Source organism: Falco biarmicus, chromosome 15 (assembly GCF_023638135.1).
Source record: "Falco biarmicus isolate bFalBia1 chromosome 15, bFalBia1.pri, whole genome shotgun sequence".
NCBI classification, from domain to species: Eukaryota; Metazoa; Chordata; class Aves; order Falconiformes; family Falconidae; genus Falco; species Falco biarmicus.
In genome coordinates this window covers 14134339-14151020 of record NC_079302.1, presented here as the reverse complement: position 1 = coordinate 14151020, position 16682 = coordinate 14134339, and the positions used below count along the sequence as shown (strand labels likewise).

Here is a 16682-nt window from a genome sequence, read left to right as displayed (position 1 = left end):
AGCTTGAAAGCAGAACAAAAAATGTCCTCTTTGAGGCAGCATCTTTTCCACATACATTCTGCTCATTCTTCCTTAAACTATTTAGTTGCCAGCTATTATTCTCAAGTGTTTGCATTCAACGTGCATTATAAAGTATCATATCTATGTATCCATGTTGCTGCAGTCGATACTTAAATGACGGTCCTGATATTTAATCAAAGCAGCCTTGATTGGGTGCACAGATGACAGTCAGTGATAGAAACGTGAAAGAATGAAGTTTCACCAGTCGTTCGTCAACTGGAGGGCTTTTCCAGATCGTAGATAAGTATACAGAAGCCTTCTACAATAGTAAACCTCCAACAGGTTTATTCTTGGAAGTGCAGGAATTTTCCTTGTATGTTCAGGTGAGTGTTGATATGAGACAGGGGCAGGAATGGTCAGGTGGTAAAATTTTTTTCAGGGTGGGCTTGCAGTTGAGAGATGCAATGGAGATGCCCTTACTATGTCACTTCTCTTAATTATTTTTATTTTAAGGATTTCTTTGGAAGGGGTCTTATACTCTTTTTTTTTTTTTTTTTCCTTAGTAAAGTAGTTCTACTTAGCTTATTTATTTTTCAGCTTTAAAACATCAGCATTTTATAGATCTGAATTTCACAATGTGAGGATGATTGCTACGTACAATTTGCAAAATTGTGATTAACCAGCCCCTGTTTCGAGTCAGTTCTCCCTAATTCACAAAAGGCTTCCAAGAATAGTCTGCACAAAATTCAGTGTGCAAATTGTAGGGCAGAATTTTAGAGGGCAGTTTAAAGAATGAAGTCCTAAGGGTTTTATCTATATTTATATCTCTTGTTAAACCAAACTCTTATGTAAATGTTACAATCTGTAAATAACAAGCTGAGCAGCTTTCTTAAAGGAAAGATTGCATCCACATTTTTTGAGATTTGGCAAAATTATTAACTTACACAATAGACTAATATACAAGTATATTTGGAAACACTAACGCTAGCCTGTGTCTTCATCTGTATTTTATGGATATTTAAAGGTTTAAGAATACATAGACCTTTCATTTTGCAGTAAAAATTGTCTCAAATTGAGAAACACTGCCCTTAGTGATAGCTTGAAAAAAATGGAGATAGCTTTTGTATACTTTTACTTTTTATAGCCATTAATGTTGTAGTAAATCTTGTATTATTGTATACAGTCTAGATTATTCTTCATTCTTTTGCCTTTGGACAGGAAAGAAATTACTGGCTTCCATCAGTGTTATTGGCAATCCCCATATTCTGACATCTGTTCCTTTCTAAACATTTTACCAACCTTGATGAAATGTAGTTTAGTGTTAGAAGCTGACTTGAAGAAAAAATTGGATGATAAAAATATAACATTGATTAAACACCAGAAGTAATTTACCAATGACTATCAATATTTTGATGGCCATTGCAGTTTATTTCAGAAAAGCTAGACATCTTATAGAAATTTTAATCATATTTAATCTTTGAATTAAGCTGAATAAATGAAATCTCATTTTTTAAACAGGAGGATGAGAGACTGATTTTGCTTAATCTCAATCAAACTCTTTGACTGCATTCCTGAGAATTTTGGGGGCATAGTTTATAGATGCCATGCAATGTACATCTCCCAAAATTAAAAATATCAGTTAATATTTTCTAATACATGGTGGAGATGTTATTCGTGACTTTGCCTCTGGAGCTGTGCCATTGCAACGCTGGACCTAGATTTGCCTGTGCTAGACCAATTGCTGGAGTAGGGGATTCCTGCAGGGCACTCAGAGGGGCCTCAGACAGCAAAAGTGGTGGGTCTCTGGTAAACCGCTGACTTTACACGCCTTCTTTATTAACTGGGCTTCATTAAAATAAAGCAACGTAGTAAAAGGCGAGTGTGATTATTCTGTCTCTGGTACCACGTGTTGAGCAATTATGGTGTGTCTTTCCCCATGCTGTGGGGTGGTGAGCTACAAGAGGACCTTTGCAAGAGGTTCTTGAGGGTTGGGGCAAAAGAAGAGTTGAGTGTTTCATTGCCTAGGATTGGAACAAGCTAATTACATTGTGAAGGAGTAGGGTATGAATAATATCCTCTTGGGAAGGGAAGTATGGGGGAAATAAATTGAAAAGGGCTACTATAGAGTGTGTGTTCTGATGTTGTAAAAGGTAGATGTACAAGAGGAGGGGAAGGTGTGATTAGATTTTTACAGAAGCACTTAGCAGGAGTCTCAGTGGAGCTGTTGAAATTCGCGGGATTTACTATGGACTGGTAGTGTTTGGGAAAAGAGTTTGGGCAATGCTAAACTCTGAAGACCCATGTCCTATGAGTGGATCCTCCCTGAATGTTTTTCACCGAGGCCATAACACTTCAAAAAGGAGAAGGTGGCATATTTCTCCAGCACTGTGTATGTATATGAACTACTGAGGACAAAATGAAATTGTAGCTCTTGATTAATTCACTTAGTTGCACCAAGATTTTCAAAGGTGGAATTACTCCTCTAGCAATAGGATCTTATAGGACTTCAAAGCTATTTTTGATTCCCGTATGTTTGAGAGTAACTTGAACCATTGAGGGTTCAAGGTAGTTGCTAGGCTATCTGAAGTGGAGGGGATTTGAGAGATTTGTTTTCTCCATTTACAGAAAATTTTAATTTGAAGGAAAATTTTCCTAACAGACTCCTTTAGAAACTCAGCATTTAATGTGAAAACAGTTTTTCTTTCATTTCCTGGAAGTCATATATGGTAGCAGAAACCGAGTGGTCTAGGTTAAAGTGGTGTGTAAACTGACAATTTTTGGATTCTAGTACTTTCTGCTAATCATATAAAAAAAAAAATATTTCACACATTTCAACCGGAGACCTCTCAGCATGTTTTATAAATTCATTCAAAGATGAATGAATTCTCACAGTTCCTTGCTGAGGATATTTAGTCGAGAGTAAACGTTATAGACAAAATGTCACTTTTGGAAAGTGCCTTGTTTTTCTTAAAGCTGATTTTTAATATTTTTTTTTCTTTTTGAAAATGTTGGATTCAACTGGGCTTATATGTACCTAGCAGGTGTACAGTCAGGTGGTCAGGACACTGCCCTGGGAAATGGAATGACTGAAGTTCGGATGCATGCCATTCTGGAGCCTGAATGACTCAGAGTTAAGTAGAAAACCAAGAATAAATAAAAAATAATCTCTGAATTAGAGAAAGGAACAGAACTTGGTTCTCCTCTGCTGTAGTGTGCTCCTGTAACTACCAGGAGACAGAGATCTTGATTCTTCTTCTGACAAAGTGAAGTCACCATCTAAAAATTGTTGTTTCAACACAACTGTTTTATACAAACCTTTTGAATAATAATACAAATCCACCCCCCAAAAAAAACCCCCAACAACAACCAACCAACAAACAACCCAAAACCCAACAAACCCAACAAAAATCACCAAACAAAAAAGCTAGAAATTAGAGAAGGAAGAAAGAAAATTGTAATTCTGTAATCATATTTAATATCTCTTGTTCAAGGTTGGGGAAATTAAGAAGATTTCAGTTATTTGCCCCCGTGTCGCACAGCTACATCAGCAGGAGTCTGACATAGGGCCCAGGAGTCCCGACTAAGCAGGGCGACGTTATAATCGGTAGGTGCTCACCTGCCCTTTTCAGGCCTGTATTGCCTGATAGCCTTCTTGTACCATCTTGCAGGCTCCCTTTAACATATGGTTTCAAAGCTGTTGATGTTCACCTGCTTAGATATCTGTACAAACTACTAGTAGGAACTACATAAATATCTAACAGATGCACACATTCACCCTGGGATTAATGCATTCTGGACTCGGACCCGTCAGCATCACACCCCTTCACAATTGCATTTTATTTTTTCACTTGCTCATGTGGTGTACACCTGTGACATGCTGGCAATGCACTTGCTTGCAGTGAGAGAGCCCCTCAGGTTCAAAGCTATCCTTATATCTTTGTTCCCTTATGCGTGAACCTTTTGAGGTTTTCTCTTAGTGTTCAAAAGGCTTGAGCGTGGCACTACATCTTTAAAACCTATTCTGACCCTTTTTTGAATACACTGAATATAAAAGCGGAAACAAAGTAAGGAGAACTAGATAAATAGATGCAGGGAGACATCATAAGGAAAAAAAAAAAGCTCCTCAGCTTGCCAATATTACTTCATGCTTTTTATTGCAAACCTGTAAACTAACAATAGACCACCACCTCACGCAGCTGGGTGTGCGAATTGAAGGTGCACTGAATGTGTGGGCTTTCCAAATGTAGCACGGTAACAGGAACACCTGTGCTAAATACCTTTGCATTGATTTTTAAAAAATTATTTTCTCTTTTACAACATTCGCAGTCCTCTTTTAGAAGTCTGCATAGGGGAAAATGCGGACTTTGCTTTAGTTTCAGTTATAAGACATCTCCCAAGGTTCAATGGAGCTGTTAGAAATTCACAGGGAATTACATGCACTAAACAAATGCAGGACTGGATCTTAAAATGGAGGAGAGATTGTTCTGGACCCAGCTTTGCTAAGGTACATTGGCTTTGGCTAGTAGTCTCCTTGCAGTTCAGTCCTGGTTGGTTTGCTTATTTTTTTGATTTTTTTTTTTTTTTAAATGAGCATCCAATGTTTCAATAGCCAGTTTACAGCAACAGAAAGGCTAATAAAGATACTAGTAGTCTGTAAATGTATATCTTAAGGCACGTCAGTGATTTCAAATTACTAATATTCAATAATTCATGGTTGCTTAATGAAATGAAAAATCAGAAAAAGCAGAATTGAGAAATTTCTATAACTTAATTCTCATCACTGCAGAACCATGTAGTTACTGTTGTTGCTGCTATTATTTGGAGTTGTAGATTAGGTTTAGTGGTATGTCTGATGTTAAATTTCAGGGATAAAAGAAAAAGATGCTTTTTACTGCCAAGAATTTACCGTAACATTCTGGGCTATGAATCTGAGAACTATAAAGACGGACATTGTCAGTAAAATCTAAGCATGCTTTTTTTTGGTCAGTTTGTCAGCAGTGTAAATGGATTCAAGGGTTGCTCAAAGAGCTAGTTAACCTTTTCTCCTTTACCAATACCCAAATTTGAGGTTCTCTTACCTAAGTACCTACCAATTTGTGTCCATAATTTCTATTAATTCTGAGTCTTCCTTTCTTACATTGTTGTTACTTGAAATGGAAAATATTGGTTGCATTCCAAGAGAAAAATTTATAGCCTGTCATTTTAGCCTTGTGCTATTTCAATACAATAATACAAATGCATTCCCTCTTTGTGATAAGTGTATTTTTCCTTTTACTTTCTCATGCGATGTTCAGACCCTTTCCAGATTGACTTTGTCTCTGTGGTCCCAGAGATTATAAATGCTCAGCGAGCCTTTAAAGATAGTTTTTACCCTTTAAAGCAAGTGGCGCAGACTCTCTTGTTCTCTGTTGCACTCAGGCTGGGGCTGCGGGAGGCAATTTTGATCTTGTATAGCAAAAAGTTGGGGCTTGTGGTACTTTCCTGTTAGGTCAACTTATAACCTTGAATATTTTCCTTACATTTTGTATGGGAAATATGGCATCCTCTAATGTTGGAGAAGCTTAAAAAGTTTTCCAGGCCCAATCCGAGCTCCTGTTGATGTGTTCAGTGAGAAGGAGATGGAGCTTAGGAACACAGAAGTGCTGCACGTTTTGGAAGCGAGAAGGAGACCCACTGGACAAAATTTTCTTTCCAGTAATTGAGGGAAGATGGGAGTCTCGTAACAGTAATGTGGACTCCTCTAATTACCACTTCCAAGTTATTAGCATCTGGAGCCCTTTTTCCCCCCTTTCCTATCTAGCAATTGCAGAGTGGGATAGATTAACGTTGTATAGTGGACTGTGTTTCTCACTGTTGGCATTTGGTTGTTTGCTGAAAGGGATACTTCCAGCTGAAGTACAGGCTTTTTACCTGGCTTGGAATCCCAGTCTGTTCTCTTCATAGATAATGTATATTCAAGCACCAAATTATTTATTTACTTCTCTTCTCCCTGCCCCCAGCAAAGAAAAAAAAAAGCACATCTTAAAAAGCCAAAGAAAACCAGTCAGACACATGTTTTGCACATGAAGAATCACGTCCATAGTAAAATGGGATCCATATGTGTGTTTTGGATGTAAGCATCAATGCTCAGTTTAGTTTTGCCCACATGCCAGGGCGTGTGCACCACTGCCGAAAGCTCAGAATTTTCTTGGTAAATCACACACAAAGTTTGAACTCAGGGTTGCATTAGAGTCATAAGTTCATAGTTTTCTGTTGTTTCTTTCCCCATGTATGGTGTCCTTTGTTTACAACCCAAATCCTCTCAAGATTAAACTTTAAAAAGACTCTGTGATTTAGTGGACTTAGGATCAGATTCTAACCTCCAGTGTGAAACGAGCCTGACTGTAGCACTCAATAGCAATAGAGGATTGTTTGCAGTTGTGAAGAAATGACCGCCAAACACTATTCAGAAAAAAAGATACTGGGACCAATTTTTGCATGGATGAAATATTCAGATGAATGTTAAAAAATGGAGTAACAATAGACGGTGACATACACAAAGGGTAAAAGAAATTACTACCATTGCACATTCCCTCCCCATCCCCAACCATAATTATCTTAGGAAAAAGCTACATATAAAGAAATATACCAACTTGAAGCTATCTTCCACATATGTCCTGCAGAAGGATCTGGACAGATGGAAAATTTTCCTGCATGAATCTGTTTGCAGTTTTAAAATTTATAAAGATAATTGTCTTTTCAGTTCATCTTCTAAGTTCTGGGCTTGTTTATGCTTACACATTAATTTTATTCCTTCCCTTCACTTTCTCCCAAATAGGAACAATCTTGTAGCAAGATCAGATCCTTGCTGTTGCCCAGGTACTTTGTACTCCTCTGGCAGTGGAAAGCACCTGTGACGTCACTGGCCAACAGAGGATTTGAAATACCATCTCTTGAGACAATCATTAGTAAGTGGCAGCAGTAGCAACAGTATGCCGCCTCCTTTCTCTGGGGATATCATAGAATCATTGAATGGTTTGGGTTGGAAAAGGTCATCTAGTTCCAGCCCCCCAGCCACGGGCAGGGACACCTTCCCACCAGACCAGGTTGCTCAAAGCCCCATCCAGCCTGGCCTTGGACACTGCCAGGGATGGGGCATCCACAGCTGCTCTGGGCAGCCTCTTCCAGTGTCTCACATGGAGCAGGGAGACAACCTGTGACTATCAGATGAGTTCTTTGTCCAATATAGATAAAAAGGATGTATTGGCTGAAGAACAGCTTTGAAGCTTGTTCTACTGTACACCAGGTTGTTAGCTGGGTAATCCAAAGATTACTTTGTAGACCAGTGATATTCTGCCATCACATCTCAGTTATTTTCAGGGCATGGGAAATGAGGTTGATTTTAAATATGGAAAGATCCTTCCTGTGTTTGCACAGAATTTAGCTGGTTTGGGGGTACTAATGATATGTAATATAAATAAAGCAAATCTGAAAGTAAGTAATGCTTCAAGCAACAGGGAGATGAGGAGGGAAAAGATGCCTTCGTGGCATTTTTTTTCTTGGTTCTTTTTTCTTGTCATCATGGTCTTGCTCCTGAAAGAGATAGCAAGCTGCCTGCTACTAGCACTTCATTATATAGTAAGTTTTGGAGCTTCCTATTGGGGCTAGGTGATCAATTATTTTATAAAGAAAATGGGGTGTTTTTTCAAAAGCTGTGTTTTATTTTCATTTATAATTATCTCCACATAAGTCTTCAATTTTGAATCTTGAATTGGACACACATGCACACTGACTTGCATATAAAAGATCTGTGACAGCAGTCACATGATGTTTCCGTACCATAATTACTGTCTGAATCAGGCCCAGAGTCCTTGGAAGATCCAGAAAACCTACAGAAAGATGGTTTGAGTTTACCTATGGGACTCGGAACTCAGCTCAGGTTTTTATGTCATTAATAAATATTTTTTTTTTAAGGGAGAGAGTTTCTTAGAAGACTAGACCTGTAAAAGTAATGCCATCAGCTGGAAATCTGGTCCATGTGAGTGTTTTCGTGAGCTGTTCTTGCATCTTTCCCTGAATGATGTTCTTAAATTTTGTGGTTTAACGATCATATTTCTCAGATTCTTAAATCGAGTATGTATTTCACTCATCTGTTGCATAAGAAATCCCTATGTAGATAAGATGGTTTTGATTTTTCAGAGGGGAAATGGTTAAGCTGATTTTACCAACATGCAATTGTTTGCAGAAATGTATAAAATAAGTAGAAATAGCTTCACTTCTGTCAAGTGACCTGAATTTCTTATCTCTAAAATGTTATTTAAGAAACATATAACAGATTTTTCATCTTTAAGTTGATCTTTGAAAATCTTGTCATGGCTCCATAAGAAATCCATACCTTAGGTAATAATCTTTACAGTAACAGTAGATCCCAGAGAGTTTCATGAGACTGTGCAGTATGCCAGAACTAGGACTGTAAAAAGCACCTGAAAATAAGGTTGAAATCCAGGTAACTTTTCATTAGGCCAAAAAATAAGACCTATTATGGCTGCTCAACAGTCAGGCCTTGGGAGAGCCTCAAGCAGGTCCTTTCACTTTGATGTGTATGTGCCACCTCTGCAAAGGTGTTATCCTTTCAGTTTACATATACATTCACATACATTTCTTTAGAAATATTAAAATTGGTGCTTGCATGAATGCACAGAGGAAACCTTGGGTTTATATCTTCATATAGATGGTAACTGCCATACTGTGAGCCAACAGGACCTCTCTGCCGGTTCACAGAATCCCATTGTTTCTGCCGCGCAGCCCCAGTGTTGCGGAGGCCAGCCGGAGCGCTGCACGCTGTCGGAGGACTACATCAGCAAATCAGTGGCTAATAAAGACAGGCAGCAACAGCAGCAGCAGTGTTGGCCTTCTCCACAGCAGGGTACCACAGATGTTTCAGATAACAAAGTGAGCTTCGCTGACAGAACATGTGCGTAATATATAAAATAATGGGAACCGAAAAAAAGGCGGGGGGGGGGGGGGGGGGGGAAGACCACTCCAGTCCACCCATGTAAAAATGTTTTTTATTTATAAGTGAGCAGCCGAATACAAATGTTGTCTGCTTCCATAGAAGTAAAAAATAGCAGGCTGGTGTGAATGGGAGACTTTGCATGGTTTCTAGTAAAATAGACTGCATTGAAATCGTTTCCTTGTCCCTAGGGTGGGTCCAGATCTTCATCTGCGGTAAATCCATGCCATTTTATTTTCTAGCAATTATACTTTAAGTCCTTTGAAAATCTGACTGTGCTGTGGTTTCCGCGGCAGATCATGGCCAGAGTTTCCTGTATAACACTGGAAGGCTGAACAGGTTTTGGATGGTACCTGCTCTACCAAACAGTTGCTGCACTGTGGAGTTTTGCAGGGTGGATCTGGAGAAACAGGAATATGCAGTGATGACCCACAACTACCAGGAAAAAAAAACCCCACCATCTCAAGTAAGATAATTAGCTGGGAACTGGAGGAATTACAGCAGAAATCCCTGGTTTTGTGATATAATAGGCTTACCCTCTACTGTTCAAGTGTCCCAAAGTAATAAGATCAACCTCATAGCTGAGGAATCCTTGAGTGAAGGAGACTTTCGTAGTCCTTTCCTGTGCTGGTCCCAGGGGCACAAAAAAGGAGCATGAATGGGGCACCCTAGAAATTGCCGGCCCACCCAGTCCCACTGGTATCTGGTGAATGCTACCACCGTGTAAGGGTCCTGTATGACTGCATGTGTGGTCAGCTGAACAAGGGTTTGCAAACAGGGTTGGGAGAAAACCTGAAGTGCCTTGCTGTCCCCCATGTGTCTCTGCGCCTGCTGCTGCACTGCCAGCGCTCGTACGCCTCGAGTGAGAGCTGCTTAGGAGTGTGCAACTTGTTAGCCTGCTTTTGAAGAATAATAGACAATGGGATTCAGCATGATGGAACAGGAAACTCCTATCAGAGGCTAATAAATGTTTCCTTGTAAAATGGGGAGATGCTTATGTGAGTCCAGATATAAAGTGAAAGTAAGACAGGCCCTGGAGGAATTACTGAGGTAATAAATGTACTTACTAGGGCAGTGTGTGCCAGAGCGAGACAGAAATGGGCTAAGACCAGAAGAAAATTAGAACCTCAAGTGCAAGTTGAAGCTCAGTGGTCAGGTGAAATTCAACCCTTTCCTCTGAGAAAAGAGTATCTGCTGGTGACTGACTTGATTATCTGGGATTGGCGTAGCCAATGAAAAGAACAACAGTGTATGGTTTCTGGCATCTGTCCTGTTTTAAGAAGTAAGACATGAACATAGAATATGGCAACCAGCTGAAGGAGGATTTGGCTCTCCAGACATACACATTGTTACGTACAGATTGTGCTGTTGCAACTACACCGTTGTAATGGGTCAGGGCCTGTTTGGGGGTCGGATTATTGGGGCATGAAGCTCAGCGTCACAAGGTGGCTGAGATGCTTTGAGGCTGGCTATGGGATAAGTGGGCTGGCCCAGCACTGTGCTCCTCTGCATGTACTTGTGTATTCTTTATCTTGTTCAGAACAGTCATCTAAATTGTGAGAGGTGAGGGCACACATTCATTCACAGTGAAATCAACACGAAATTGGAGGTGAATGATCTATAGTAGACATTTCTGAAGCTGAAATATAACTGCAGGCTATGCTCTGAAAAACTTGTGGCTATATATGTGTTGTGGTCTCTTTATCAAGGTTTATATTTTCACTGGTTCACTAAAGCAAAGGTATGTAAAAGCAGGACTTCTGTACTGCTTTCTTTAACTGAAGAAAGTAAAATAAATCCTGATCTAAAAAAAAAAAAATAATAAATTAAATATTTTTTTTCCCTTCTGGGCAGCATCTTATAATTGAAATCCACCTTGAACATGCCAAGGTCAAAATTCAAAACACGGAATATGTTCATCAAGCTGCCCAACAAGATACCTTTATTCAGCCAAATTGGAAAACTTGTGTGTAACTCAAAAGATCAGAATAGAGTCCTTATTGAGCAAGGTTAGGAGGGATAGAAACAATCGGCTTATATAGAGTATTTTTACTTCATAGGAATGTGGTTCTGATTGCTGAAAATGTATCCTTTGCATGAAGTACAAGCATAATCCTATGCCTACTTTGCCCTTTGAGTAAAAGTATGCTTAATAGCAATTTCAGGGGGGAAAAAAATCTATTTAAAGCCTGTTGAGCAGAATATCCACTTATAGAGGGAAACTATAAGTGAATAATGTTAATGGAGTTCTGTTTTGTAAAACACATAGGACAACTAATAGAATCAAACTACTATAACAGTGGATGATTGAATTACATTTAAGAGAGTACCTAATTTATGACCTTTAAAAATAGTTTGAGAGCTGTTTTGTAAATCCTAGACCTCCTTCATACAAAAGTTTTTAGGAATCTCATCTCTCACTTTATATTATGGTCAGAGGACCTTTTGTGCTATTGTACGTCAGTAGTTCCATTAAAATATTTAAGTAGGCTAATTAGTGAAAGAAAAAAAATGCTCTCTGGAGAAAACTATTATACCTGTTTATTAGTATGGGAGAAGTTCTTAATGTGGGAGTAAATTTTGAACAATAGCAATGAACAATGACCAGATCCAGGACCTCCTCAGAACAGGGAATTAAGCCCTATAAATATCAATTATTGAGTGTTTTTCTTCCAAACAGTAGTTTTTTAGAAAGTAGAAGTTTGTGTGTAGCTTCCACCAATCACTGACATATTATGTACAGGAACATGAAGTTTTATGCTCCCATCATTATTTTTCTTCCTATTTAATTTACTGTATCTGTTTTATTGCTGTGAAACTCTTTGATTCAGTGTTATCTTGTGCAAAGGAAACTCCCAAATTTAGTGCACACTTTATTAAAACTGTTTTTATTTTTATCAGTTTTAAAGAGGTTGCTCTTGCAGACATTTGATGCCGATTTTGTGTTTAGGAAAGGGAATTTGAGAGCCTTTCCATGTAGCACTGGGTTTTATATAGAGATTCTGTGTAGGAATGCACTTCTAAAACTCTCTTGTTAAGTTTTACATCATTCCTTAAAACATCCTACAATTTTGTTAGCTTTTGTGCTGGAGGGTTGTGCCTGCTGTGGTGTCATTCATTGCTCATCTTAAAAGAAGGCAGAGAACAAAGGTGGAATAAGCTGCTAATCTTCTGGATCAGCCAGACGTTATTGTTCAGTGGTATATGGGAATTTAAGGCACCGATCCTTAAGGGCGAGAGGTGCAGGAGAGGGGCTGTGAGGCTGCCAGAAGCAGTCACTTCCTTGTCGCATCCCGGTTGCCAGAGCGCTGGTGCGTCATGCTGTCTTAAATGTGGCTTTTGCCTGCTGGGTGCAATGGAGCTCTCCGTGGAGCATCACATTTCCAGAGAGCTACAAATGGAATTGGCTAGTTTAAGAATGCAATCATTTGATTTTTTTTTTTTTTTTTTTTTTAAGATCAATTTAGCCAGAAAGACCCTAGCACTTCATAGGTCTTGCTTGTTCACTACGAAAGCGCTGTGCCATAGCTCCGCACGAGTTCCTGTTGAGGTAACCTCGAAATTATTACCGCTGCAGAACCAGAGCCAAAAGGGCTGGACTGCATGTGTACAGCTAAGGGATGGGCTAGAAAAAGGCAGTGAGATTTCTGTGGTCAATCATACTTACAATTCTGTACTTTATAACGTAAAGTCAAAAATGTATTGTTTTACAGAGAAGCTCCATTATAGGTCAGCCCTTGTCTTAACCAGCCACTTGAAAGTGGCCCCACTTGACTCCCAATACAATTTACTCTGACCGTTAGTTAAGGACTGTTTCTGCTATGTCTGTGGTGTTCACAGCTCCATATGGTGGTTGCTTAAGGCTGATCTAAGAGTAAACAAGGAGTACAGGGTTTCAGTCGCAGGAAGGTATGGGACTCAGTCTATAAAACTGAAGAAGATAAATGGGAGGGAGGTACTCTGTCTTTATTTTCACCAAATATATCAAGAATCGGAGATTAGGTCTCACTTCTCTTTTTGTCATTCTTGGTGGTTCATTAGCATACTTTTTCCAAAGTAAAACTATTTTTTTGTGTGTGTTTGTGATTTTATTGCTGCTTTTCTGAAAATTATCTTACTGCACTATCCTGTATGTTTAGTACTTGCGACAAGGAGAGATTATGGCTTTGCCCCAAACTGCTTACAGTCTGGATACTTTTACAGTGAACATCTCTGAAGCAGCAAGGAACATCTTTGTGAGGATGAGAGAGAATGTCAGGCTAAAGCACCGTAAATAATTTATAGTCCTCAGATAATTGTCCTGTGAAAGTTTCCAGTGCTTCTAGTTTCTTCCTACCACCCCTATTTTCAGCTATCAGTTATAGAATCTTGACTTAATATTGTTAATTGCATAGTAAACAGAACAATATTGTTTGCCCCAAGACAGATTACCATTTCTCATTACAGAATTCACATAGACCACAAATCATTGATACCATCTCCACCAGTTATAATAAAGTTTATCTTCAATCTGATAAAAAGCATGTACTGAATAATAACTGTTGCTCTTATTGTAAGTGGTTTAAAAACATGGTTTTTAAAAAAGCTGGATAGTTCATTGAAGTTACAGTTCTGCATTTGCCCTAGCAAAGAGAGGTGAGAGTTGTGGACATAAGTGGCCAGATTTCCAAGTGTGACTGTGGGTGCAGCGTGTGCGGTTGCACTTGACAACTGATGAACCTCTTCCTGCTACCGGAGTCAACTAACACAGTCAGTCCCCCTTTTCCTGCAGTTATCTCTGTTTGTACTTGAACCCAGTTTTCAGTGTTATGTGTTTGCATCTGTAGCTTATTCATAGAGATTTAAAGTGCCTTTAGATGCTGTGAGAAGGTTTATCTCTTATCTTCAAACTGCAGAGATCCTCCGTGGTCTGGAGGTTTCTGCCTCAGCCCCCAAGACGAGTAGTTACACCTGCAACGCTGCAAGCACAGGCACTAAGTCCTGGCTGAAAGCTGCCTGAAAAAACAGTCTCATTTTACTTATCTCCCACCACTATTATGCACACTCACAGATGAAGAAGAAATAATTTAGTATGACACAAACCACCGAAATCCATAAAGGGAATACCATGGCAGAAGTATGGATATTGTTATGCTTCTCGACTATTTTGCACAAAGTGGAAATCTTCCAGTAGTGCTTTTCCAATCTTCCCTGGTGAATTTAGGTGCCCTGTGGGGAAGCTAATCTTCTAGACCTAAATGTTTTTATGTCATATATGCTAAGCTGGAAGCACTTGCATCAATGTGTAAGTGTCATTAGGCACAAGATGGCCCAAATGTTAGCTGTCACAGCTGAATTTTGCATTTTGCTACCTGTTCCCATTTTGATCAGGCTCAGCCAGTAAGTTCAGCTCCAAATACAAACTTTCTCAAAGCCTGGCTCTGCTCCTGACTCAAGGTAGACCTAGTTTGGTGAGAAGTCCCAAGATTTGGAGCCAGTTTTAAAGTTCAGGGACTTTATAAGGCAACTGAAAATATTATGGAAGTCCATCAGGATTTGGATCAGGGTGTGTGAAGTTGTGACTGAATCAGGTTCTAGTGTAATTCTGTGGGGAAACAAGGATTCAGCAGGATTCTTTCAGAGTTGAACCCCAAACTCATTAAAATATTACAATAAAGTAATTAATGCACATGGCCACTAGACACTCTTAAAATGTAAATTTCACAGCTGTAAGAAATTAGATTTGTTTAAAAATAACAGAAGGCTCAAGTACAAATTATGGAGTAAAAGCCTATAAAATTTCAAACTTGGTTTTAAGGCACAGCCCTTTTTTTATTATTTTTTTTATTTTTTACTAGATCATTTGCTTTAGCACTAGCATTCAGAAACTGAATTCCTTGTCTGTCTTTTGCCTCTGAAGTTGCAGTCAGGCACCAGTGTAGAACTGATTAGTTGGGAAGTTTTCTTATCCCAAGGTCAGACACAGAGAACAAGGCAAACTTTGCAATGAGTCTGTGCCCCATCTGAACCCCATCTTGTGTTCAGGAGGTGCCAAGCTCGCAGCTACAGGCACAATATTGTGAAGTTCATTGAATGCCAGTTTGAGTTGTTTGCACAGCTGGGGGACAGGTAGTTCTCAGCGGACACCCATGTATTAGCAGTTGGGACCACTGCTTTTTCACTGTACATGAGTTTTGGCTGGCACAAGCATAACTTGACCAATTTGAGTAGTTCCTGGAAGTCAGTGCCCCTAAATCAATCTGTGCCACAGAGGCTAAGAAAAGTAAAGCTGCTCCAAAGTTCAGGAGCAATGGAGCCAACTGGATTTTGCAGGGTATCTACATCTTCTCAGTGCAGAGGCCTAATTCCAGATTCTCCAGCACTTTCTCACCCATCGCTGTTTACAAACATGGGCCTGGCTATAATGCAAGAAAAGACTTTGACTAACAAATGTCCAGCAGTGTATTTCAATCTGTTTACATTTGAAACAGCGTTGAAATATAGGGCTCCACAATGGCTTCTTGGCACACCAGCTTCATCAGACTACTGAAATGGGTGGAAGAAGGAATTCTAGTCAGAATATGTTCCAGATGAATCCTGTTGGAGATCCGTTTCTAAATGTATGCTACGTGCCTAACTATTAAAAAGTTCAGATTATGACCCCTCTAATGTTATTTTAATGCTAGTTTTTAAAATGTAATTATAAATCAAATTACATTTGAGATCTGAAGCTGACAGTAGTGAGCTGGAACACTCTAAGAGCTGCTTTAAAAATAACCCCTCTCAAACTTTATTAGTGATTTCAGAAAGAGAAGTGCAAGTGGACTAGCCAGATTCATCCACGCTGTTTCTGTCTGAGATAGGACAACTTGCTAAGTGTCAGTTGTTTTCTGGTTTGCAGAGATGTAACAGGGGATCTTTCATCTTTACCTGGAAATTGCATTTCCAAAGTTTGAGTTTCTTTGAGCTTAAGCAGAAGGCATGAGCTCATTCAAATTGTATTTCCTCCCTTCTATTCTTATTCTTTACTGTAATGAATTTCTCTAAAGATTAAGATTTCTAAACACTGAACAGCAACCAAGACACCAACTAAGCTGAGAAAAGCAAGACATGATTTGGCAGGTGGAAAATTTTTGGGCAGCTCAAGCAATCATAGGAAAGAAATGTGCTTAGTGACTGTCATTGTGTTGGTCAATGGCATCTGCTCACCTGGGTGAAGGTACGTAAGTATTTGAAAAAAGGGTCTGGAAAAGAGACCAGAAGGACATAGCTGAGAGAACGTAGGCATTCAGCAGGGTTGAAATGTTCTGTTCAGATAATGTCTGTAATGGTTTTGGTACTCTTTTTCTTTTTTTTTTTTTTCTCCTTCTTTCAGTAAATGTAAATATTTGCATTAGATACTCCTGTAACTTGCCTAAAAATGAACTAATCCACAAAGACAGTGCATTAGAAACTACAGAATTCAAATTTCCATTTATATAGATGTAGTTTAAGGGGGGAGGGGAGGGGGGGAAGGGAAGAATCACTGGGTAGGTAGAGCTGAACGAACAATTCATAGTGACTCCTTCGGTATGTTTTGGAATTTTTCTTTTCTTCTGAATGTGGAAAGTATTCAGTGGTTATTTACAGAATTCTTCAGTGAATAATACATTTTAAAAATCTTTATTCGTAGAGTTTTTGTTTAGATTATTTATAAATTTATAGTCATAGC

The 16682-nt window shown here is 39.1% G+C and overlaps 1 protein-coding gene across 5 annotated transcripts in view; it reads left to right on the top strand.

Moving 5' to 3' along the window:
• ZNF536 (zinc finger protein 536) overlaps positions 1-16682 on the top strand; it is a 353142-nt gene that overhangs the window by 86191 nt on the left and 250269 nt on the right. The gene's annotated exons all lie outside the window — the stretch shown is intronic.